At 41.5% G+C, this 27625-nt stretch overlaps 1 long non-coding RNA gene and 1 pseudogene across 1 annotated transcript; one reads left to right on the top strand and one right to left on the bottom strand.

Annotated features, from left to right (window-relative positions):
• Positions 1-3697: 3697 nt before the first annotated feature.
• LOC110344008 (uncharacterized) lies at positions 3698-27611 on the bottom strand. Its single transcript, XR_015446942.1, has 2 exons — positions 27529-27611; positions 3698-8966 (listed from the first exon to the last, which is right to left on the bottom strand). It is a non-coding gene; the product is annotated as an uncharacterized LOC110344008 (long non-coding RNA).
• LOC101718480 (bisphosphoglycerate mutase pseudogene) lies at positions 13367-14814 on the top strand (annotated as a pseudogene).
• Positions 27612-27625: the final 14 nt, after the last annotated feature.

Here is a 27625-nt window from a genome sequence, read left to right as displayed (position 1 = left end):
AAGAAAAAGTCATGACAAGGCTTTTAAAACTTTTAACTTCATCTCCCTAATGAGTGTATAATTCAATCTTATTATTGTACTGATTAGTATTTTTCTGATTCTAGAGTTGCACACCATTCCTTGTGCTATACTGGCTATTTATCATCTTCTTATGTCTACATTTTAATTGGGTTGTCTATTAATGAGCTCTAAGAATTCTTTATATGTTCTGCTCATAGGTTATATGCATTGTAAATATGGTCTGTTTAAGGACTACTTTTCATTTTAATGATGTCATTTAAAGTTCTAAATTTTGATGGAATCTCATTTATCAATTTTTTTCTTTTATACATCATGGTTTTTGTATCCTAGGTAGTTCTTGCCTACCCTGAATTCATAAATATTTTCCCTTATAATTTCTTCTTAAAGTTTTATACTTTTAGGCTTTCTTATTTAGGTTCATAGATCCCTTCAAGTCATTTTCATGTATGGAAAAAAAGGGTTGAGGTTAATTTTTTATATATGAATACTAGGTGTTCTAGTGCCATTTGCTGAAGACACGATCTCTTCCTTGGCTCTTGAATTGAGTTTATATTCTATAAAATGCTAATGTTAAATAATCTTTCAAAACTCAGTGGACCATATATGTGTGGTTCTATTTCCAGATTCTCTGTTTTATTCCAATGATCTATATGTCTTTCCTTACACCAACACTGCCTTGATTACTGTAGCTTTAGAAGAAGTCTTAAAACTGGGTGCTAAACATCTTCCAACACTGTTTTTGTTTTTGTTTTTGACTTTTCTGGATCCTTTGTACTACTACATAACTTTTAAATTTCAATATCCAATTCTTCATTTATAGAAAGTATACACAGACCTGAATTTTTATATATACCTTGTGTTTTCTAATCCTGCTAAATTCAAGTACAAGTTCTAGGGGCTCCTAGAGATTTCTTAGTATTTTCTCTGTAGATGATCATTTCATCTACATATAAAGATTTTGCTTCTGCCATGCCAATCCTATCCTAGTTGTGCCATTTTATTGCCAGACTATTTTGGTGGGGCCTAGGTTTCAATGTTTAATGGACAGATAAAGAGTAAGCATATCTGCCCTTGTTCCCCATCTTAAGGAGAAAGCATTGTATCTTCTCCATTCATACAAGGCGTTCTCGCTGGAAGTATGGAGTATATGTCTTTAATTTGTTGAGAAGTTTCTGTTCTACTTCTAGTCTTCTGATAGCTTTTACCATGAACAGCTGTAGAATTTGATCCAATACTTTTCTCCAACTACTGACAGGATCATATTGCTTTTTCTTTTCCTGTTAAAATGATGACTTTTGGGGGTGGATCTTCCAATGCTGAACCAACACTGCCATCCCTATAACAAAACTACTTTCTACATCCTGCCAGATCTGACTTCTAATAGTTTGTTTTGTTAAACAAATTTCTATCTATGTTCATACATTTTTCTTCTATTATCTTTATCCATGGTTTTAGGATTAGCACAATGTTGAGTTCCTAAAATGAAGGGAGAAGTGTTACTTCTTTTTTCTGCTTTAAATGATCGATATAATTTATCAGTTAAAATGTTTATGAGCCTGCTGTTGTCATATAGGTAGGTTTTCAAGCTAGGAATATACTTTCTTTAATAGGTGCTATTCAAATTTTATATTTCCTCCAGAGTTAGTTTCATTAATTTGTCTTCTAAGTTACTTCTTAGAAGTTGTCAAATTCATTTCAAAAAAGATTTTTGTAATATGCTTTCTATATCCTTTTAAATTCTGTAAAATCTGTGGTAATGTCTCCTAGATCTTAATATTGTAATTTTAAAAATGTATAATTGATATTGTGTAACAGGAAGAGAAGGTCTAAAAGAGCAGGGGAATTGGGAGGGGTAGGGGAAGGAAAAAAAGGGAAAGGAAAAAATATGAGAAGAAAAAATGGAAACAAGGTCTTTGCAAATAGGGAAGGGTGGAGGGGGTGAAGGGGGGGCAAGGGAAGAGGAAAAAAATAAGAACCAAGAGACTCATGTAATGGTACAAGATCCCAATGATGAATGTAACTGTATTGTATACCTAAAATGTACCAATAAAGTTAATGGGGGGAAAAAAAGAAAAAAGAAGCTTAAGAGCATGTGGGAGTTCATGCTGGAATTGTGGAGAATGGGCCCTCCAGGCCAGGGAGGGACCATCCATCAGAGCAGATCTGCAGCTGTGAACAGCACCTCTCAACTCCTTCCCTCTACCTAAGGGAAGGAGCAATGTGGCAGCCATCTTTCCATCATGGCAACACAATAGCTGCTTTTGAGACCTGGAGAGAGCCAGACAGTGGGCAGCTGGGACGAGGACCTGAGCCAGCCAAACTGAGCCCTGGAACATTTGACTCAGCAGGAAGATGGCAGGCAGGGAGCAAGGAAGTCTCTTCCCCACACATCAGAGGCCTAGCTAAATGCATAGCCACACTGTTCCATTTTCACATGCTCTAAATCAGCTCACTCAATGCAGCTTGTGCATCAACCTTGGAGCCATGCTTCTACACATCCTGCCTCAGAACCTCTTGGCTAGAGACCTCTTCTTTGTTCTTGCTAATGGGGCTGAGGCAGGAAGATGATGAGTTCAAGGCCATCCTGGGCAACTTGAGAGGTCTCTGTCTGAAAGTAAAAATGAGTAGTGATGTAGCTCAGTAGGAGAATGCTTCTCTTGCATGCGTGAAGCCCTGTGTTCAATCCCCAGCAACACACAAATATGATTAAATAGCAAGCCATTTATGTTATGAATAAATACAGTGTAGAGACAGAAGGGACCCTTCAGGAGGGTTAAAGAAAACCTGAGCCCTTTTTGAGGACAGAAATAACAGCCTTTGTGTGGCTATGAGCAGCAAGCAACTTTTAAGCCAATGTGTAGTTTGAAGCTGACACACAGTAGTTTTGACCCCTGTCTCTGTGCAGGCAGCACTGTCCTCCTGTGCAGGTTGCCATGCCTACCCAAGTTCCCTATTAGCCTGCAAGATCAAATCCAATATCCAATCAAACAAGTGTCCACCCTCCAGGAGATGGAAATGAAGCCCCTACCCATAAAATAGGACCACAGCCCCAGATTCAGTGCTGTCCCAGTCCTAGGAGTGGCTCTTTACCACTTCCTCTTGCAATTCCTACAATAAAATTAGTCACTTTTCACTGATCTTCTGTTCTGATTCTTCTTCCTCTTTCTACATGAGAGAAGGTGAGAGACAAGCCTGGCAAGGGTGAGTCTGAGGACCTTAGACCCCAGAGTCACTGGACAAAACATAATTGGGGGTTCATATAGGATGGAAAGAAGACCACTCAAGACCACTGGACATGGTCAATATACTCAGCCCAAGAGGACACTCTGTTCTCTTCTCAGCTCACTTTCTGGAGACACCCCTCACCACTATCTAGTACAGTAGAAATCTGGCTGGGCCCCTTTTTGGTGTTAGGGCACCTGGTTGCTGGGAGGATTGAGTGTAGTCTCCAACTGACAAGGAAGAGACTAGGATTTTAGTCTTAGTGGCAGATTTGTATAAGTGTCGGAATGCCTATGCTAAGAGGGGATCCTTCAGGCCCAGTTGTAAGGGCAAACAGGAAATACCAACAGGCACCCAGGACTTGGAGGCAGAAAGCAAAATTTATTCACCTTGACAGGCCTGGTTGGTGTTATGCCAGGCAAGTGAGAAAAATCACCAAACACTAGGACAAAGACAAAGTTAAAACTGAAAGGAGTTTATTCACATTCGTGGACTCCACCCTCTAAAAGGAGTAAAGCCCAGAAGCAGGGGACAGCACAGCTTTTATAGGTAACTCAAAGAAGTTCAGGCAGAGGTCAACATGTTCTTCAACCGGCTGCAAAATATCTTTCACAACCCAGCTTCTTTTCAACCCTCCTATCTTGTCAAGATAGGACATTCTGTGGCTACAGGGTTCAGTGGTTACAGGGAGGCACCAGGCACCATCTGTTCCCAGAGAATGATAAAGCATATCTACAGAAGCAGAGCCAGCGATTAGAAGGGCAGTTACAAAAATACATCTTTAGGAGAATTCCAGCATTCTGTAAGGGGAGGGGTATGAGGGGAGTTCACTCATAGGCCAAGATGGCATTACTTAGGTTCACTTTTGGTCTCACATTCCCCACTGGTTTTTGTACAAACTCAAACCTTTGATTTATGTCTGTCATATTTTTTCAGGCAAGGGTTTATACATTTGATTCAGCACCATAATCGTCAAATTTAATAATCTATGAACCGCTGAGAGTACATACAGTAAGGTAGGCATTGTATGCCACAACATGATAACAACAAACATATGATTACAATTATGACTACAAGAAAAAGCTGTTTTAACCATTGCATATTAGGCAACCATTGAATTAACCATTGAAACAAATCCCATCCTAATTTTTCATTATGTATTTTCTCTGTCAATTCTTCTGATTGTTTTATTTTTTCCTGAATCCCTGGGCTATTGTCAGTCATATTAAAACAGCACATATTTTTTATTTTTTCACATCCTAGATGATGGAACAAGAGCAAGTAATCTATTGCTGCCCTGTTGTCTAGCATAGCCTGTTGGTCTTCTTGTAACTCCTGATTAATTAATGCCAAGGCAGATGAGGTAGCATTTAGACCTTTGACCACCTTGCACGACAATTTTTGTACCACCTTTTCTGCATGAATTCCTGTGGCAGGCTGAGCAAGCACAGATACTATCATAGGTATCACTTGAGGATCTGTCAAGAGACCTACATCATCATCACATCCTGGTTCAATATAGGGTGACCAATGTTTAATTCTTTTGGGCACTATCAAATCAGTTTGATCTGGCAATATTATGGCCAAGTGAATTAGGCAGCACCGAGTCTCAGACAAGTAGGCAGGGATATAATTAAACATTACTCCTTCACATGTATAAAACCATCCTGATGGTAAAGGCACATGACCATCACTATATATGATTTTTTGTTCCTCATAACAGGTCATTTTTTCTGACCTTTTTAATCTTAGACATTTTGTAGTACAATTTTTAAATACAGCACATTGTATATTGTTTAACGTAATCATCTGAGGTGTGTATAACTTAATAGCATTTTTTGGTTTAGAATAAGAGGGGGTTCCCCCAATTGTAACTATCTTCATATGTAAGATTTTTTCCTGGGATGTCTTTAAACAGAGTATAAGGTTGTATCAGACTCAAGGGAGTGCACACCAGGATGAGACAACTCCCTAATACATAATGTAAATTTATATCTACATTTAAACAGAACTCAGACAAATTAAGTGATTGTGCCAGCTGAATCCAAACATTACCAGTAAGGTCCAATTGTTTTGGGGGTAATATTGCCAATGTTTCAGAAAATAGTGACTTAAAAATAATGATCATAATAAAAGTTGAATTATGGGTCAATATAGTAAACATTATTATTCCCAACAAAAGTAATCCATCAGTTTCCCTTTTTACCTCTTGGACCTTATAAAATTTTTATTTGAATCTAAGAACATTTTATTAGAATAGAGAGGGAGAGTCCAAAAGGAATCATGAATATATTTTATAGGATTTGCATTTATGTCTATCCATTTACCATCATTTTTCTAAGCCAAAACTGACTCATAACCCCACTCAGCACAGTAAGGGGGCCTTCCCTGACACTTTGAAGGGCCAGCTGAACTGCAACAATAAAATGACAGGCTATCAGCTGAGGCAGCCAGATTACCCAGAGTATTTATCACGGACCACATTACATTTCTGTAGGTTGCACTTGTGGGTTTCCAGTGGGGACAGAACAGTTGGCAAAGAGACACATTTTTAAACTTTAGATCACTTTGGTCTGGCCCAAACTTTACCTGTCTATGTATGTGTCCCGTGTCAGTTTCCCAGAGCTGTCATTCCTCCCACTGGGGCAGTCATCCCAGCCGTTGCCTTCTCACACATTCCAGCATTAACAAGAAGGTGATGTATTTCCAACTCGTCCCGGTCTTAACTTTTTGTCACCTGGTTGGCTGATGACCCTCCATTTGTCCTCCGGGGTGTCCTCAGGAGCCGCTTTGATGTGGCAGTGATGTATCCACAGTGTTTTTCCCATGACCTTTACGGTGGATGGCATCATCAAGATCACCTGGAAAGGTCCCTCCCAATGTGGCTTCAGAACCTTAGACGAATGTCTCTTTACCAGCACCAGATCTCCAGACTGAAATTTATGGTGGGTGACATCAGGTTGAGGGGCCGGCCTAGCCTCCTGAACTCAATTTCGCAGTTCCTGTTGGATTACCTGGAGGGCTTTTAAAGAATTTAACAAAGTATGATTTTCACATTCTGATACATTTTCCAAATTTACCCTGGGTAGTAAGGGAGATGGTCTCCCAAACATGATTTCATAAGGAGTTAACTTTTCTATATAAGGAGTGCATCTAGTTCACAAGAGGGCCAGCAGGAGAAGGTCTGGCCAGCTTCCTCCAGTCTCCAAAACAGTTAATGTTTCCTTTAATGTTTGATTCATCCTTTCCACTTGCCCTGAACTTTGTGCCTGATAGGCACAATGAAGTTTCCAATCAATGTTAAGGGCCTTGGTCACCAATTGGGATACCTTAGCCATAAAGGGCGAGCCATTGTCAGACCCCAGAGTATGGGGGAGGCCAAATCGGGGGATGAGCTCCTGTAACAACTTTTTGCTGACTATTGTAGCTATCTCTACATTAGTAGGGAAGGCTTCTACCCATCCAGAGTAAGTATCTACCCAAACCAACAGGTACCTATATCCGTGGCTGGGCTTGACTTCAGTAAAATCCAATTCCCCAAATTCCCCGGGATGCTCACCTCGGCATCGGGCTCCCTCACCTGTGGATGTTGACTTGGCATTTATCTGGGCACATGTCTGGCACCTAGAACAGATATCTTGGACCATGACAGCAGGTCTCGGAGTCAAAAACCTGGAGCTCACTAGTTGTCTGAGTTTCCTTTCTCCAAGGTGAGTAAACTGGTGTATTTGTTGAATTAGCTTTTGGCCAAGGGCCTGAGGCAAGCAAACTTGGCTGTCGGGATGACGCCACCATCCATTTTTATCTTTTATAGCTCCCACCTGGGCATTTTGTTCCTCTTCCTCTGATGAGTAATGTGGCTTAGTCGCTTAGTCAGCAGCTAGGAAAAACCTTTAAGGAGCAGGGTAGGGGCCATCCCCACTGGTTTTCAGCAGCCAGTTTAGCAGCTAGATCAGCCTTTTGATTTCCTATAGCCTCTGGTGTGTCAGGCCTCTGATGTCCCTTGCAATGTATTATAGCCACTGATTTAGGCTTCCATACGGCTTCTAGTAAAGCTAGGATCTCATGTTTATTTTTGATGTCCTTTCCTCCTGATGTGAGCAGACCCTATTGTTTATATATCTCTCCATGAACATGTACAGTTGCAAAGGCATACCGACTGTCCATGTAGATATTAACAACCTTTCCCTCACCCAGGTTTAAGGCTTGAGTGAGGGCTATCAGCTCTGCTCATTGGGTGGAAGTTCCAAGGCCTAGGGCAGTGGCCCATCTCGTTACTCCCTGGCCATCTACCACCGCTGCCCCCACATACCTGACTCCTTGTTCGATGAAGCTGTTCCCACCCATGAAGAATGTCTCCTCAGGGTCCTCCAGGGGCATATCCTGCAAATCGGGCCTGGTCACAGTTATATCCTGGAGGGTCTCCTGGTAGTCATGTAGCAGAGTTGTCGTGTCTGAGGCTGGCAGCAGGGTTGCAGAGTTTAGGGTAGTGGCTTCTGTGAACTTGATCTGGGGGTGGTCAATCAGGAGTGCCTGATATTGAGTCAGTCTAGCATTTGATATCGAACACTCAGAGCCTCCTCGTAGCATGGAGGAGACTGTATGTGGCTTGCTGATCATGAGCCCCTATCCCAAGCTTAGTTTGTCTGCCTCCTTTATGAGGAGGGCTGTCTCCACGATGGCTCTGAGACAGGGTGGCCAGCCAGCAGCCACAGGATCAAGTCTTTTAGACAAATAAGCCACGGGTCTTTTCCAGGGTCCTAAAGTTTGAGGACCCCTTTTGCCACTCTGTCTTTTTCAGCCACGAACAATTGGAAAGGCTTTCCGATATCTGGGAGAGCCAAAGCTGGTGCCTGAACAAGGGCTTGTTTTAAGGTCTCAAACACCCTCTGTTCATTCTCTGTCCATACTAAGGTTGTGTTCCCTCTGGCTGTGGCTGCATATAAAGGCTTTGTGATCTCCACAAACCCTACAATCCAGAGTTGGCAGTAGCCAGCAGTTCCCAGGAACTCACGCACCTGTGTTTTTGTGGTGGGTGTTGGGATCTGTAATATAGCTTTTTTCCATCTCTGGGACAATTGTTGAGTGTCCCCGTCAATTTCATACCCAAGATAAGTGACCTGGGAAGCACAGATCTGGAACTTTTGGGCTGACACTCGATATCCCAGTTTCTGTAACAGTCTCAACAAGTCTTTAGTAGCTGCCATACAGGTGTCCTGATCATCAGCCGCTACTAGGAGGTCATCTACATACTGGAGAAGGGTCACCTCAGGATGAGATGCTCTGAACGGAGCCAAATCCCTATTTAGAGCCTCATCAAACAGAGTGGGAGCATTTTTGAACCCTTGTGGCAGTCTTGTCCAGGTCAGTTTTCCCGAGTACCCTCCTTTAGGGTCCACCCATTCAAAAGCAAAAAGGGGCTGACTCATCTCAGCCAATGGCAGACTGAAGTCATCTTTGAAGTCCAGCACAGTATAGACTTGTTGTTGTGGGGGCAGGAGGCTTAGCAGGGTATAGGGATTTGGCACAGTGGGGTGTACAGTCCCAGTTCTTTTGTTTACCTCTCAGAGGTCTTGGACAGGCCTGTAGTCAGAAGTACCAGGCTTTTGGACAGGCAAGAGTGGAGTGTTCCAAGGTGATTGGCACAGCTTTAAGATTCCAGCATCTAGGAGTCTATTGATGTGCATTTGAATCTTTTCTTTTGCCTCCTTCTTGATGGGATACTGTCAGACAGAAACTGGCTGGGCATTAGATTTTATACAATACATTTACATTTATCATTGGGTGTTTGTACCTGAACATGATGTATCTTAGTTCTTATTTTTTTCCCCATTACCTATGTGCCCTTCACCCCCACCACCCTTCCCTATTTACATAGACTTTGTTTCCTTTTTCTTTCTTTCTTTCTCATAATTTTTCCTTTCCTTTATTCCCTTTCCCCTTCCCCTCCTGCCACCCCTACCCCTTTGGACCTTTTCCTATTTCAAATTATCAATTATTCATTTTAATCATTTTCATCCTTATTTACAATTTCAGTTTCTCACACTAGAGAAACTATTTGGTATTTACACGTGTGTCCTATTTATTTCACTTAAGAGTATGGTCTCAATATGCATCCATTTAGCTATAAATGACTCTAGTTTCTCATTCTTTATGGCTGAGTAGTACTCCATTTTATTAAAAAAAACACATATTCTTTATCCAGTTTCCAGTTGATGGGCACTTGGACTGTTTCCAAACCTTAGCTATTACAAATTGTGCTGCTATAAACATAGGTGCACATATATCGCTGTGGTATGATTCTTTTAATTCTTTGGGGAAGATATTCAGTAGGGGAATAGCTGGGTCAAATGGGACCTCTAGCCCTAGTTCTTTGAGGTATCTCTATACGGATTTCCACAGTGATTGAACCAGTCTACACTCCCACCAACAATGGAGAATGGTTCCTTTCTCTCCACACCCCCACCAGCATTTATTATTGGTTGATTTCTTGATAGCAGCCATTCTTTGTAGGGAGAGTGGGTATTAGATTTTAAACTGACCACTATTGGAATTTGGTGGCTTGCCAGTCCAGGGGGGTTAGTTTCAGCCCATACAAGTGGAAATTCTTTTTGTAAAATTTCAATATTATTGGGGGATTCATCCTTTGGCTCTGCAAGTAACAGGTATTCAGAAGTCAATGGACAAGTCACCATAATCTTGATAGTCCCCTGAGGGATGCCTAGTTTTAAATTTGCCTTTTCTTCTGTAAAGGTAATTGTGGCTCCCAATTTTCTCAACAGGTCCCTACCTAGCAAGGGGTATGGACACTCCGGAATCACCAGAAAGGAATGGGTTACTTGCCTGTGACCCAAGTCTACCATTCATGCAGTTGTCCACTTATAACCCTGAGCGCCCTTGCCAGTAGCCCCCGTACCAAAGTCTCTCGTGTTGTCAATTTTCCCAAAGGTTTAGTCAGTACCAAATGGGTCACCCTGGTATCTACCAGGAAGTTGGCTGGTGTGCCCCCAATTTTTAATTTCACCATGGGCTCATGGGGGCTCAGTTTGAATGAGCCCTGATTTTCCTATTCCATATCTTCATAGGTCAGAACTTCCTTTGTCTTTTTCTGCTTCTGTCCCTCTTTTTCCTTCTTGAGGGGACACTCATTTTTCCAATGTCCAGTCTATTTGCAATAGGCACATTGGTCCCTTCTGAGCTTAGCCCACAGGGGTTTCTCTGGCTTAGGTCTCCCAGTCTGTTTACTTGTCTCATAATTTTTGAGAGCAGCAATAGTAACTTTTCCTAGCCACTTGGCAACTGCCTCTTCTGGGGAGTCCTGATTGTCAAAAATCTTTTGTGCTATACTCAGGAGCTCGGACCTGTTCTTTCCCTCAAATCCTTCCAATCTCTGAAGTTTCTTTCTAATATCTGGGGCTGACTGAGACACAGAAGCCAGATTTATCATGGCTGCGTTTTCTGGAGCATCAGGATTAATAGGTGTATAGACCTGATACGCCTCTAGAAGGTGCTCCAGGAAAGCCTCGGGGGACTCTGTCTTATCCTGTTTTACCTCACTCAACTTGGTCAAATTAGTCGGCTTCCTAGCCGCTTGGTGGAGTTCCTGTAAAAGGTGCTGGTGGTAACTGGCCAGGTCTCTCCTACCTGCATCAGCATTGGGGTCCCAGTCTGGTTGGCAGGTTGGCACCTCGGCCTCTGCTCACTACAGATAAGCCAGAGTGCCAGGACTGAGGTCTGGGTTTGGTCCCAGGGCTGCCTTAATGGCCTCTTGAAAAATTTGGTCCCGTTCCTCTGTAAGTGAAGAGGGTGTGGAGCAACTGCTAGCAGTCATCCCAGGTAGGCTGATGAGTATGGAAAACAGATTCTAGGAGGTGAATCAAGGCCTGGGGTTTCTCTGAAAAAGGGGGAACTTGATTTTTCCAATTATAAAGGTCACTAGTAGTAAAGGGAATGTACACGAATCCACCACCTGGCTCAGCCTGTTTTAAAGCAAGGACTGTGGACGTTACCTGACTAGTTGTCCCTTGTGACTCATAAGCTTGTCCCAATCAGGTATGAGGGGGAGACAGGGGGTCAGATGGTGCAGTTGGGGCAGAGGGATTAGTGGGGGTGGAATCAGAAGGGGAGTCAGGGTCTTCTTCAGGTTCTTCATCCTGGGCCCGATATAGGGGTGGACGAGGACGGAAGTCGTCCTCATCCCATGGAGCCTGGAAAACCTTACATTTCAAAAGAGGCTTAGTAACAAACACATCCACCATCTCTTGGGAACTCTTCCATCGGAGGAAATGACAACGGACCTTATTTTCACTAAACCTAGATGACTGGGCAACTCTCAGACAGGTAAGAAAAGAGGTCTTCTACTAGGTCCATCCAAACATCAATATAAGGGAATTGATCTCGGTGATGGGGCCCTCCTTTTCCTGTGACCCGATTCGAAACCTGTTGGGTAGTTTGAATGCTAAAAGTTCCCACACTTGGCCATCCCACCCCTAACAATTGCCACTCTAATTGACACAGGGTCTGGAGTTTTCCTTTTGAGAACTTGATGCCGAATTCATCTGCTTTCTGTGGAGTATAAATTTGAGAAAAATATTGTAAAACACATTTAAGGGGGGTGGAGGGGGTAGATTGTCTGGCTCCCATGGCTCACTGTAGAACAAAACTGAAAGCAAAAGGCACACAGAGCAAGCTGACAGACAACAAACAACAGATACACAGATATTTAGACAGATTATAGTCTTCTTTACCAAAAGGATAAATTGACCAGGGGACTTCCCACCATCACGGCAAAGTCCCAGGCATGGGAATTAGTGCTGCATCTGACTTCCCTTTCACCCTCTGTAGGATCCACTGACTGAGAATCATGAGATTTTTACCTGGCCTCCAGAGGTTTTCCAGATAAACTCCCTTCAGGATGGCTGGAACAACCTGAATCCTCCGCTCAGGGCCCAAGCTCCCAGGGTCCTGATCAAATGGTCAGGGTGGCCTCCCCGGGCCTATCTTGGGCCACGGTGGCCTGAGACAGGGGCCGTCCACCAGACAAAAGTCACCGAGTGATGGTCATCTCACTGGGGCCTCCAAAATGTTATACCAGGCGAGCAAGAAAATCACCAAACACTGGGACAAAGACAAAGTTAAAACTGAAAGGAGTTTATTCATGCATGTGGACTCCACCCTCTGAAAGGAGTGAAGCCCAGAAGCAGGGGACAGCACAGCTTTTATAGGTAACTCAAACAAAGAAGCTCAGGCAGAGGTCAACATGTTCTTCAACCAGCTGCAAAATATCTTTCACAACCCAGCTTCTTTTCAACCCTCCTATCTTGTCAAGATAGGACATCCTGTGGCTACAGGGTTTGGTGGTTACAGGAAGGCACCAGGCACCATCTGTTCCCAGGGAGCAATAAAGCATATCTACAGAGGCCAGGGATTTAGTTCAGTGGTTCCACTGCCTGCCTTGCAAGGACAAGGACCCGAGTTTGATCCCCGGTACCAAAAAAAAAAAGCATATCTACAGAAGCAGAGCGAGCAGTTAGAAGGGTGGTTACAAAAATACAACTTTAGGAGAATTCCAGCACTCTGCAAGGAGAGGGGGTATGAGGGGAGTTCACTCACAGGCCAAGATGGCATTACTTAGGTTCACTTTTGGTCTCACAGTTGGAATAATTCCTCAGAAAACCAGGCACTGTCTTTCTGTCTGTCTAGAGTTTATATAGGATTTCCAAGCAGGAACTAGTACAGAAATGGAACAGGCAGTTGATTGGTTACATAAATAACATCATTATTACTGATTGGTCTAAAGCAAGGTCAAACTCAGGGTAAGAAACATTAATTTTAGGGTAAGGTTGGCTAGATAATGAAGACACATATTTGGAGTAAGCATCAGTTCTGGGTAGGGTCTGCCAAGGAGGACCAGATGAGAAAGGCACATACTTAAGAGTGGGCATACATTACATTCCAGAAGGTGGGCTAGATAAGGAAGAGTATACAACAGTTCTGGGTAGGGTCTGCCAAGGGGGAGCAGATAAGAAAGACATGTACTGGGCTCCAGGGCTAGAAAAGAGCATTGATGCCAGCACCAGCAATGAATTCCAGGAGGCACAGTCTGCCCTGTGACCCTGAGGAGCAGCAGAGGCTGCTGGTGGCCTCTTTGCAGATGTATTGCTGACCTTGAACATCATCCCATTTGAAAGTCACAGTGAAGCTCAGCCATCAGTATGTCCAAGTACAAACTTATTATACTGAGACATGGAGAGGGTGCTTGGAATAAGAACTGATTTTGTAGCTGGGTGGATCAGAAACTTAACAGTGAAGGATTAGAGGAAGCCCAGAATTGTGGGAAGCAACTCAAAGCACTAAACTTTGAGTTTGATCTTATGTTCACATCCATCCTTAATCAGTCCATCCTCACAGCCTGGTTGATCCTGAAAGAGATGGGGCAGGAATGGGTCCCAGTGGAAAGCTCCTAGCATCTAAATGAGTGTCACTATGGGGCCTTGATTGGGCTCAACAGGGAGAAAATGGCTTTGGATAATGGTGAAGAACAAGTGAGGGGTGGAGAAGAAGTTACAATGTGACCCCACCTCCCATCAAGGAGTCACATCCCTACTGTCATGAAATCTACAACAACCGGAAGTATAAAGTGTGAGATGTTCCCTTGGATCAGGTGCCGCAAACTGCAAGCTTAAAGGATGTTCTGGAGAGACTTCTTCCTTACTGGAATGAAAAGATTGCTCCTGATGTACTGAAAGGCAAAACCATTCTGATATCTGCTCATGGAAATAGCACTAGAGCTCTCCTGAAACATCTGGAAGGTATCTCAGATGAAGACATCATCAACATTACTTTTCCTACTGGAGTCCCCAGTCTCCTGGAGCTGTATGAGAATATGCATGCTGTTGGGCCTCACCAGTTTCTGGGGTACCAAGAGGCCATCCAGGCAGCCATTGAGAAAGTGGATGATCAAGGAAAAGTGAAACGAGCCAAAAAATAAAGATTTTTCCACAGGTGGCTGGCTGTGCCATGCATTGTGTTATGGGTGCTGATTTCTTTTTCCCCTGATTTTTCTGATATTTCCAAGGCTAGGTAGTAGTATCTGTGTAAACTTATCTTGGCCCAGATAATACTTAAGGATGCATAAGTGCTTATGTCATAAGCCTTAGGGGTTAGCTTTCCTGCTAGTCCTGTTTGAACTAGTTACTAAACTAGTAACCAGTGGGGTTTAATCAAGGTTGTTTTGTTAGTTTCTGAGATGGGCGAGTGACAAATGGAGATGAAGTTTAAGGTATTCATTATTCAATAAATCATTCAGACACCATCAACAGGAACTATACCAATAGGTAGTTCATGTTTTTTATTTCATAAGACTTTCTAAGATGATAGTAAGGATTATTAGATAATGTACAATACATATAAATATTTATTACTAATCTTTTCTTTTAGGAAAAGGAGTTAAGACCAGAGGCCCATTAAATGGGAAAGTCACAGATGGTTTCTTCAAGGAGGCTGACCAACATCATAACAAGGACCTTTCTCAAGTCCAGAGTCACCATCATAAGGGAGAGGGAAAGTGAAATGCAGTGCCCTATGTCTAACTTTTCTTCTCCCTTTAGGACTATCCAGAGTGGGTTTCTCAGTGTTTCCTTGACCTTCTCTCTTGACTGCTGGGAAACTGGGATTCATATAAGGACAGCAACTAATGAAGTCAAGAGAGTTCCCCCTTGGGAAGAGGGAACAGGGCCTGGCTTCTTACTCTGAGGTGAGCCTCACAGCCCCTCCCACTAGATTACTGCCCCTTAGAACAATTTGATGGGGAGAAACCAATTTGATGGGGAGAAAAATCAAATGAGACCAGAAAAGTTTCACAGATAGCCCAGATGAATATATAAGAAATTTGGAAAGGGCAACTTCTCTATTCAAGTTAACCTGGGATGATGTGAGATTTCTCCTTAGTGAAACTCTTGCTCAGGAAGAGAGGAAAAGGACTTTTAGGGGCCATGCTTAGAACTGGCAAAATGTGTGCCCCTATAGTGGATGATTGTTCCTCCTCCAAACCTCCATGGGTCTATGAAATGCCTCCTGAAAAAAACAGGCCCCTGTGTACTTCTATTAATAAAAGAGAGATTGAAAACACAAGAGTTAAGCCTGGTATATATGCAAAATTAGGGCGGGTTTGTTAGAAAGAAAAGAAACACTCCTTCGCCTTCTTGCAACAACTAAAGGGCACTATGGCCAATATATCTGAGAATGCACTCTGAGTGAATGCAATTGTCTTGTATGCTGGTCTGAACAATCTGTGCTAGTAACAGTTACAACACCTACAGCTACTTTGTTTAAATAACATATTTTTTAGCACAATAATTTCTTTTTCTGTCTTTGGGGTGTTTTTTTGTTTGTTTGGTTGGTTGGATTTTTTGAGATTTCTATGGAACCCAGTTTGTATAGGTTTTCAGGACAGCCAAATTTATTAAAGCATTTAGGTATGTAGCTTAATATGGCTTCTACAGACACTTGGGACATTGTCTCAAATGCTTGTGGTCTATATAGCTTATCAGTCAGCCAATTTAAATAAAAGAGATGTCTTTAAACTCAATGACATGTTTCCACTCAGGTTATCTGTTGTGGAAAAACTGCAGTCCTGTCCTTTCTATCAAAGGGTATAAACTGGAGCACCTCTGTCTTAGACTGCAGTCCACCTAGACTGCTGTTCTTCACCCCTTACAATGCCTGAAAACAAAATTCTGAAAACAAAACAAAATAAAAATAAATTCTGGAAACATAGCTGCAGACTAACGATAGCTTATCAATATCCAAAAACTTTCTGTTCCCCACACCCTCTTCCCTCCCATTCCTCCTTCCCCTCAACAACTCCTCAGATCCTCGCCTCTCACCACTTAAACTAGCCAATTGGGATAGATTGTGAACCTTCAACCCAACCAATGGGGAAAAGCTTCTTCTCCTTCATTAGGGATAAAAGGGGCAAATATCTTGTTCTGTGTGCCTGCTACTTCATGCTTGCACCCTCCTGCAGGAGTGAAAACACAGCATGGTCAAGACCTCTTGCCTCATGTTTGAGTGCATTCTTTTTGGCATTGATGATTGAGTCTGGAGACTTACTTCCCACATCTGTCAATTAAAGTGATACAAAAAATGGGTTTTATAAATACAATGCCTATTGTTGTCTACATGTAGTAACTTGTTGGCATGCCATTTCTGATCAATGAAGGGCTCTTATGTGATAATTTGGAAGCCTTTGTCAATAAGAATACTGTGCTGAGGACCAGGGATTTAGCTCAGTGGTTCTGTTGCCTGCTTTGCAAGCTGAAGGACCCAAGTTTGATCCCTGGTACAAAAAAAAAAAAAGAAAAAAAGAATACTGTGTTGGCTACTGTGATCTAAAATCATCTGGGGAAACGGTTGAGGTAACTAAGTGGAGATTCCTTAGACTTGGAAGGGACTGCTGGACCGGACTCCCCTTGGTGGATAAAAAAATAAAGAGCAACTGCCTGAAGTCAATTACTGAGTTTTGTCCACTGACAGGACTCCTAGTGGTTTCCTTGTTCAAGCCTTATGGGGGACACATCCCAACAAATCTTGCTAAATATATTATTGCAATACATTTACATTGGCTGTCATCCAAAGGTTAAGTTCTCTATGAGTAAAACAATGAGGTTTTCTTATTAAGAAATGTTTAGACACAATGCAGTCCAGGCAATGGTGCTCTAAAAATTAAAGGTTGGACATAACTAAGCTATGTGGCACATCTATGGACAGGTGTATTCTTCATGAATGACATTCTATTGAAGGATGACAAAATTGACTAAAAGTTTCTTTATGTGATTTAATATCTTGTTATTGGATACAGATAACTATGACTAAAAGGTTATTGATTACTAAGATAAACATTTAAATGTGTCTCAAAGATATAACCAAACATAATGGTTCTAATATAATAATGTCACAATTGTTATGCTAAAATGTTATGCTGCCCTCCATCTCACATTTTCTCTGTAAAACTTTATAATTGCTATCTGTTGACGTTCTGCAGATTCACTAAGACAACCATGATTGGTAAGAAATAACAGTTCCCTGATTATGTTATCTATTTCAAAGTGTTTGATATCTAGATAGGATCATAAAATCAAATGTACTGCTCCCTGGGGCTGGGGATTTAGCTCTGTGGTTCCACCACCTGCCTCACAAGCACAAGGTCCCAAGTTCAATGCCTGGTATCAAAAAAACCCCAAAAAACAGTACTACTCCCATTGCAATACTGGTGGCTGATCCTAGTGTTCAAAAACTAAAGTTTAGAGACCAGAGATAAAAAGATAACTGGATTAAAGAGAACATCCAGGGCTAGGGATTTAGCTCAGTGGTTTTGCACCCTGTTGTGCAAGTGCAAGGACCTGAGTTCGATTCCCAGTACCAATAAATAAATAAATTAATTAAATTAAATAAAGAGAATATCCAGTATTTTTGCCATGTCCCTCCAAGGTCAATAAGGACCCAGGACAGAAGGAGACTATTTTCTGTAAGATTCTGTTACTTTGGTGAGTCACTCAATCTCCTGAACAGGGAGGTTGTCAGATTCCATAGGACAGAAATCAAGCACTGAACAGTGTGCTAAAAAGAAAGGTCACCAGAGAGAGGAAGTCTCCTCCTCTTCTATGGGAGGCCACATGGTCAAGCAAGACAGTGACCCATCCTGGTGGCTGACACTGACAGAGAAGCTAAGAGGCTTTACACATGGTCCCACAAGTAATCCTTGGAGATCCTTAACTGACCTTGATATTTGGCAAGAGGTTAATTTTGATTAGTATAGGTCTCACTTTAACTTAGTCTTGAACACCCAGCAGGAAAGTATATCCAAAGATTAAAAAGTAATAATAATATAGACTACACATAAAAAAGGTGCTCCAATCACTGACCCCTGCTGGCAGTTTCCAGCCACACTAGGAGACAGGTCTGGGAGCCAACTCATTACAACTGTCTTTCCATTCTAGTGCTCATTCTAGTTCACATGCTTTTATCTCTTGGTTTGTTTGTTCTCACCTAAAAACTACCAAACTCCAAGCGATCATGCAGATGGTTCTCCAGATGTAGCCAGCCATCTCTATCCCTCTACCATGGCCCATATGATCAAACTCCCAAATGACATCATCTACTGCCCCCAATATCACCTCCTTTCATCCAGAAGTAGTCAGAGTGGTCATCACCCTTGATTCCAACAGCAGTTGGATGGTTATTTCCCTGTTAGTGGAGACAGGGGTGTTTTCAATGTGACGTCCCTCTTCTCTCTGCTGTCACAGATGTAGACTTTTCTGCAAATGCAATGTGTCTATTCCTTGCCCAGCCCATTATGGCTTGTATCTAGATGTTCCTTCAAAGCCTCACGTAAACATAGGTGGGGTTTTTCAGATGTGGCTGGATCTAGAAAGGGTGATGTTGGAATTGAGGGCATGTGATTACTAAATAAGTTCACTGATTGATTTGGCACCCACCCCAAGGTGGGTAGCCTAGATAAAATATAAGAGGAATAGAAAGAAGCTGCTGTTGCCTTCTTCCTGCCATGAACTATTTCTCCTTTGCAATGCCCCTCTGTCATGCCACCCTGCCTTGGAGCCAGCTGATTATGGACTTAAAACCTCTACAAACTGTGAGCCAAATAAACCTTTCTTTCTTTAATTTTGGGTGTTGGATATTTTGTCTCAGCAATGAGAAAAAGTAACTACAACACCTTTGAGATAAGAAATTCAGGCTCCATGCAATCAAAAAATATATTGGGCTGCTCAACACTATCCTTGACCCAAACCCTGAATGTAATCATATATTTCTAACATCTGCATCCTAAAGTTCTCCTGTACTCAACCCTTCTATTTATTCTTTAATTCAAGGATTTATCTCTATTCTGCTCATTCCTTTTGGGTGATTGCCCCTTGAAAAATGCTTATCTTATGTGATCATGTTCAAATCTTAAATCCTGTTTTGGATTTTTTTTATTTTTTTTATTTTTGTTGGTAACAGGAATTGAACTCAGGGCCTCATGCTTGCCAGCCAGGTACTGTACTGCTGAGCTACATCCCTGGTTCCTGTTGCATTTTTTTAAGACCTCACATGAACTTGAACATCTGAGCTTGGTCGTGGGTCTCCTCTAATGTTCAGTTACCAGGTACAATTCATCTGGGTCTGACATAGTCACAATGTCTACTTTTTTTTCCTGTGGCTACCTTTATGTACCCTCTATCTCCAGTGTCTTAAAAGTATTAACAAGGGCTTTGAAAGTGTTTCACTAAACCTAAATATGATAGAAATAGTAAGGTTAACACTAAAATTCAGAATGACATAAATCTAAAAGTGAACAAGAGCTCTGTTAATAATAGGTAAATGTGATAATTTTATAGAAACAAGTGAAAAATATATGAGTAGAAGTGTGACAGTGGCTATCTACAAAGTAGCAATCCCACTATTCTTTTTCACAGTTATCTTCTAAGAAACTTTGTCAAGTTTTTGCATGAAGTTAATGAGGCTTTCATTTTTAATTTCTAGAAAAACACTGGTAAGCTAATTGAATTTTTCATTGCTAGAACCAAACAGTGTACTACAAAATTAATTCTTCTGTAAAGTCATTTTTAAAAACCCTTAATTATAGATATTTCTTCAGTGTCACACACCTTATTTGTGAAAATATGTAATCCTCACTGTTGTCAAAAGTTATGTGAAAAACTGCTGTGAAGTTTCTAGATACATGCTTAGAGACAAAGCAAGACAAGCCTCTGGCAAAATTACAGGTGACTTGTTTGACATTGTGTAATGTTAACAGCATTTACAGTGGAAGAGGAACTACTGGAAGATGTGTGCAGGATTCAACATGATTCCCCAGCTAACCACACTGGACAAAGAAAAGTGCACTTTAATGCCAGGACACAAACTACTTTATTCACGAAGACAAGTGAATGGCTCATTACACGCCTCCTGATCTTTTTTGAGGAAACTGAAAAGGAAAGTGAATAGGTAATGGCCACTGAATGTTCAACCCTACAATGTGCTGTGTACAGACACTGATTTAATTCAATCGGCTTTTAAAAACCTGCTTCTTCCACAAAACATTTCTATTAAAGTTGCCAACCATCTTGCCAATTCTAATGATTAATTTCCCATATTATTCTCTTAATGGTATTTGAGTATTTATTACAATACTAAGGATTAAACCCAGGGCCTTTGCACTGAGCTATGTCTCTAGTTCTTTTCTAAAATTTTTTGAGACAGGGTCTCACTAAGTTGCTAAGCTGTCTACGCTGAGTTCATACTTGGGATCCTCTTGCCGTGGCCTTCCAGGGTGCTGAGATTACACACGTGTCACCACACCTGGCTTTATTCCTTTGAAACACATTCTTCTCTAAGCTTTCCTAAAACCACAAGCCATTCCCCTACATTTCTGGCTTCTCCTTCTCAATCTCCATATAATCAATCTTTCTCAATCTCTATTCTAAATACTGAGATGCTGTACAGTAGTCAAGTGCACCCCACTACTTGGTAGTACTGGGAATTGGACCTAGGGCCTTTGCACGGATCTACATGCAAGCTTTCTACTTTTTTTACTCATTTTTAGAAAAGGTCTCTAAATTACTAAATTGTCTAGGCTGGACTTGAACTTTCCACCCTCCTGCCTCAGCCTCCAAAGTGCTAGGATTACAGGTATGCATCTATGTGGTGTCCTGCTTTTTTCTTTTTAAATCTATAATCCTTCCCTACACAATCTCAACCAGTCTCATGGCTTTATGGTAACTATCTGCTGTAAATTCTCAAATGTATGCCTATATCCTCATTTTCTTCCCTGAACTCTGGACTCAGATACCAACTGTCTTTCAACTTTTCCACTTGGATAATGAAAAAATGTCTCAAATTTATCCTAAAGATACCTTCCCCTAAAACTTTGTTCCTTTTGCATTCTCACCATCTTGTTGATGGCCTCACCATCCACCCTTTTGCTTTAGCTCCAAACCCATGGAATGTCCCAGTTGACCTTCTTGATTTGTTGTTTCACTCCACCTTCTCCATAGAGAAAGTACTGCACACAGTACCCAAAGTAACTGTCCTTATTTATACTTTTAAATCTATAAAATACATATACAGAATATGATATAAAATACTGTTATTATAGACCAAATATCCATGTGTATGTGTACACAGATACAGAAATGTGACACAATATGCAAAAGAATGTTGGATCCTCTACCTCACATCATATACTAACATTAACCCAAAATGGGTCAAAGATCTAAATGCAAAGCTCTAAGAAAACACAGGAGTGGATATTTGTGCTTGTGAATTTAGCAAAGACTTCTTCAATATGACACCAGAAACACATGCAACAAAGGGAAAAAGGTAAGTTGTATTTCATCAAAATTTAAAACTTTAGTGCTTCATAGAAAAGAGGCTCTTCCTCTACCTCTTATGGTGCTTTCTGCTCACTGCTGTCTTTCAGAAGAGATGGTTTTTTGTGAGTGCTTGTGTACATGTGTGTGTGACAGCCATTCTCTTCCTTCGCTTTCATCACATATGTATATACCCTCTTGTGTCTAGATGTCCCCCAAAGCCTCATGCAGTCATGGGTGAAGCTTTTTAACTTGTGTCAGGTATTCTGTCCAAGAAATGAGAAAGTAACTAAGACATTATGGAATTTAGGATGTTTTCAATGAGCAGTACTACAGTCATATAACAGCATCACATGTGTCCCATCACCTTACTCTGTTCTCTGATTTAGACGCAAGCCACCAGTTCTGCTCCCACTTGAGGAGAGATGACCACATAAGGGTGTGGATGTCAGGTCACCTGATCCCAGGATGTCTTAGGTCACCTGAAGCCTGCCACCTTTGCATGCAGAAATCAGTGTGCTTGGTTAGGACTTAGACCCTGTATTGCATAACAGCTGCTGGGTGTGCTGCCTTTCTAAGATTTTGAACTCTGAGATGTATCTGTCCTCGTGGGTTTTGAATAAGGTTCTGTATCATTATTCCCATTTTACAAGTAAAAAAAAAAACTGAATTAGTAGGAGTCACGTGATTCACTTTAGGAAAAAATAAAGGTCCAGATACAAAGTCAGAGGCCAGCCTCATGGTTCAGAGCTCTGGGAGCCCACAATGCTAAGACTCCATGTGTGATCACTGCCGTGACAGCACCAAGGATTGAAGGCACAGAGCTGTGGTACAGAACGCACACATGCCCATGCTACTTTCTTCCACATTGCTGTCCTTTCTGTCCCTGCAGGCCTTCAACCTTGTGAGGATCCTGGGGGCCACCATGCCTGCTGTGATTCACTCCAGATAAGTCTCTTCCATCCTTCACATTGCAGCCCAACTAGTATCAGTCCCCTTCAAGCCTTCAGTGTTCCATTTCATTTGAAAAACATTCAGATTCAGACCTTGGTCATCGAGGTTTTACCTGACTTGGCACATGTCTTATCCAATCTTTTCTCTTCCTACTCCCTACTCCATTCAGCTTCACTGACCTCCCCTGTTCTTCAAATAACATTTCTGGTTGTTCGTTTGTTTCTTGAGACTGGGTCTTGTTCTGTAGTCAAGACTGGCCTTGAACTTGCTATGTAGCCCAGCCTGGCCTGGAACTTGAAATCCTCCTGCCTCAACCTTAGAGTGCTCTTATTATAGGTGTATGTACCACACTCTGCTACAAAGCACATTTTTTGTTTCTGGGTCTTTCTTTTCTGACTCCAGATTTTTGCATGGCTGTCTCCTTATTATCCTTCTGATCTGAGGAAAAATGTCATAGCCTCAGAGATGTCTTTCCTGACCACCCAGTAAAGTGCTCTCTCTCTTTTTTCTGGCCAGTCCTATTTCCACATACTATTGGTTTTTATTTTTTCTGTCTCTCTTGTTGGAATGTAAGATCTAGGTGGATATACAGTACTTGTTTACTGCTAAATCCTGCTGGACACAAAGTAGAAATTGAATATTTGTTTGAATGAATGTAATTAATGGAATTTTAGAGTCTATCTGACAGAAATAATAGGTATTTTTCCATTGCAAAAGACCAATTATTTTATGAGCTATGAATCATATGTTCAAAATAGAATTAACAAGTGAATCTAGCCAGAAAAGACAATGATTTAAACTCTCACCATCTTGATGAAAAACTAAAAGTAACTCTCACTATTATAAAATTAAAATAATGGATTAATCCATTGATGAGGTTAGCACCTTCCATACAGAAGCCTTTGGGGGGACACTTCATATTAAAACCATAGCTCCCTCTCAGGACCAGAAGAGGTAAGGGCTTCCTGCTTTTCCTAGCGTTAGTGTATTGAACTACCTCTGCCCATTCCTCACCCCCCGCCCCGCCCCCCGGTCCTGGGGATTGAATCCCGGGCCTCATATGTCAGAGGCAAGCACTTTACCACTGAGCTACATCTCAGCCCCTTCTGTACCCCTTTCTGTACTTAAACAGCCCCTTTATAAATATCTCCTTGCTTATCTGCTTTGTGATCACCCATCTGCTTCCTGTTGGATTCTGAGTCATACATGGTATCAAGCCTACAGCCTAGAAATACATTAAACTAAGCATTTCTAGCCAATGGAAGATTTTAAACAATGCCTAAGAATCCATAAGTATGGGAACTATTGTTTCTAATTTGGAATCTGACATCATATTGGATAGTTCCTTTAGAAATGGTTCACCAATTAAATGTATTTCAGGTCCTTCTTACCTCAAAGAATTAGACAATTCAAACCAAAAACAGTGTCAAAAGTTTATTTAAAAAGTGCGGAGTAGGGGCCAGGGATTTAGCTCAGTGGTTCTGCCACCTGCCTGGCAAGCACAAGGTCCCAAGTTCGATCCCCGGTACCAAAAAATAAAATAAAATAAAAAGTGCAGGGTGAATGGGTGAGGAAAAAACTAGCTCTGTAGAGTGAACTTGGGCCAAACAAAGGATAAAAGCAAAAATAAAAGGACATTCTACATCAGATGCAGGGTAGGCTACCATGAGGAGTCACAATAGCAGACTCCCTGTGGAGTCTCATCTCTTTTATGCCATTCACATCTCGTGGGAGCTCTCAAGAAGTTCCACATATGGGGTCCTGAGAATTGTTTGGCACTGCCCTGGGATCTTGTAATTAATAGGTCCCTTTATTTCCCCAGCCAGCTTTGCTACGCCCTGAATACTACATCAATATGAGATATAAAAATAAACAAACAAACAAAAAATAGCCTGTCTTTTCTCACAGGAATGAGTTAAGGATGTGCCCACTTGGTGATAACTTACATGTGGCATGATAACAAAGTATTACTACAGACAGCTAAGTTCAAAATTAATGTGCAGTCAGAGAGGGATTGGGCCCTCGAGGAAGTGGATACAAAAAAAAAAAAGAGATAACAGAATTGTGGCTAGAGGTAAATCTGAAGAGAGCCAGGCCTGAGAGCCTCTCTAGAGATAAACAGCAGCTTGAGATTATACTATAATTAGCACTACCTGGTCCAGTGGGCCCAGATAGGCATCAGCCGCATAGGTGGGTGACCAGAATATCTGGATCCAAACTCCCCTCCCTTCCCCAAATGCCTTTGTTCTTTCCATACGCCCTTGCTATGTGACTCATTTCCCTATTGGACCAATATTAGGTAAAGCAGCTATACTTGTAATCCTATAAGGTTGATTGTAGTCTGACCCATACTGTACCCACATTGTGACTTTGCTGAATAAATTACCCCTGACAAAGAGCCACAGTGGCCACCCACTCAGGAACCCCCCCTGGAAATCCAGGAGCTGTTCTTCTCTCCTTATCTCCAATAAAACTCTCCTAACTTCTCCTTTGGTGCTCATTTTCCTTCTTCAATATTGTGAGACCACAAACTCAGCACATTTGACATCTAACAGGTTGGGAGTTATATTTTTCCATATCAGCTGGGACTCATCTGGCTCATCTTGATCCTATTTATGTGAATGCATACAAATGTATGTAAGACATACACTTAATCATTTTAGATATATTTACATTTAGTTAATATTTTTCTGTCTATATATATATATATCATATATTACACTATACATTAATGGTCATTATTTAAGAAAAGCAATTTGCTTATTATTCTTATATAATCTACCCAAAACAAACTATAACCAAATTTTCTCTATATGGTATCAACTGTAGGAAATGGAGGAGGGTCAGAGCTAGAAGAAACTAGTGAAATAAGTTCAACAAAGAGGGGAAAAAGGAAAAAGGTCAAGTTGCTTAGGCACCTAGCCATGATCACAAATCACTTGCCATATTCTAAAAAGTACTTCCATTCCTAATAACCTTGCATTCCAAGATAAGCTGTGATTGGCAGGAAATCCTAAAAGCTTTGCCTCCAGAGATAAACCACAAAAACAGGAATATCCTGTTTCTTTATCAAAAGAAACGAACATCTTGTTCATATCCAAATAAATAATTAACTGCCTCATCTCAACTTTAAATTCCTATTATTCAATTTGATGACACCTAACTTTTGAAAGCCTGATTTTCTTGAACTGCTAATAAAAATGTCTATTCCAGGCTGGCCTTGAATTCACAGCAATCCTCCTGCCTAGGCCTCCTGAATGCCTCTGGATTATAAGTGCTCACTACCACACTCATCTAAATTTTATCATAGGGTGTTATGCATAGGGAGGAAAACATATATATAGGACTTGGTACTATCCACTGTGTCTTAGTCACTTTTTCTCATTGCTGAGACAAAATATCCGACACCCAAAGTTAAAGAAGGAAAGGATTATTTGGTTTACAGTTTGTAAATATTTCAGTCCACAGTTGGCTGGCTCCAAGACAGGGTGGCATGGCAGAGGAAACTAGAGGCAAAAATGGAGTTACGTTTCAGTATGTCATAGCCAGCCTGTAGGCAAGAAGACTAGGCCTAATCATACTTTAATTATGAAATGATTTTTCCCAAAAGTTATGTAGAATGGCTCCCAACAGAGAAGATCTTACAAAAGGGAGTTTGACATGTAATCATCAAATCTTCAAGGCTCGCCTATGATCCCAGCTACTCAGGAAGCTGAGGTAGAAAGATCAACTTCCAGGTCAGCCTGAGCAATAAGTAGAGAGAAGAAATTCCAACATACCTGTAATCCCAGAACTCAGGAAACTGAGGCAGGAGGATTGCCTTGAGTTCAAGGACAGCCTAAACTACACAGCCAGACCCTGTCTCAAAAAACAAAAACAAAAAAATTCCTGGAAGGAAGGAATCTGAAGGGTAGAGGGAAAAAATAAAGCCAGTTCTCAAGAAACCAGAGATTACCTTGTTCTACCAGCCAAACACCAGCCAATAAAGATAAGACTATGAGTTCAATCCCCTGTACCAAAAAATAAAGAAAAGATAAGACTGGGCACACTATAGGGTTCTACAGGGGACAAAGATAAGATCCCTAGAAACCACAAATAGCACCCACCTCTACGACTAAGCCATGATTGGGGACCATAAGGAATGGGCTTATTACGTACAAATATGTAGTTATAAAAGAAAAAAAATTGAGGGGACTGGGGATTTAGCTCAGTGGTTCCACCACCTGCCTCGCAAGTGCAAGGTCCAGAGTTCGATCCCTGGTATCCCCCCCTAAAAAAAATTGAACAAAGAAACTCCAAAAAAAAAATTTTTAATGGGACTAGTGAGTAAAGCTGATTATTTGGGGAAAAAAAAAACACAAAACCAAAATAACAACAAAAACACCCTTATAGACTGACACCTAGCTTCTCCAGGCTTGAGCTCTCCACACGAGTGTACTGATCTTCCATTTTTGCGACTAAAGCTATGCTTTCATTTCTTCTGCAGGTCCTGCTCAATTCTTTGTTTGGAATAATAGGAACCCAGGAGAGTCACAACCCCTGACAACAACCCTGGGCGATTTAGGGAGACTCTGTCTCAGAACTTTAAAAACGTATTTTTTCCCAAAGGGATAGGAGGAATGTAGCTGAGGGATAGAACGCTTGCTCAGCGTGTGCGGGGCACTGGGGTCCATCCTCAGTACTGAAGGAAAAAAAAATGTATACACACACACACAAGCAAGTTAATCTACAAGGAGAATGAAAAAGTATTAAAAAGTATCAAGTACTGGAGAGAGACCCACACTCCCTCTGGGGAAGATGCTCTTCCTTCCACTCAGGATTGGAGGGCGCCTCCTTGCCCACAATTAAATTCTTACTGAGAGTACGTTATCATGGAGTGTTCTCATCTATAAAATAAGGCTGAATAACTGATTACACAGGATTATTGGGGGGGGGGGGAAATGAAAGCCCGGAAACTTACGCAGAGTCCCTAACTGCCCAGCACAGTCGCCTCAATCCGGCCGGGGAGCAATCAGCGCAAGGGCCGCAGGGGCGGGCTTGGACTCCCGAGGGGCTGC

This window comes from Heterocephalus glaber, unplaced genomic scaffold (genome assembly GCF_053883595.1).
Source record: "Heterocephalus glaber isolate CG9 unplaced genomic scaffold, H.glaber_assembly_v1.0 deba00001733, whole genome shotgun sequence".
Lineage (NCBI taxonomy): Eukaryota > Metazoa > Chordata > Mammalia > Rodentia > Bathyergidae > Heterocephalus > Heterocephalus glaber.
This window is presented reverse-complemented; position numbering and strand designations above follow the sequence as displayed.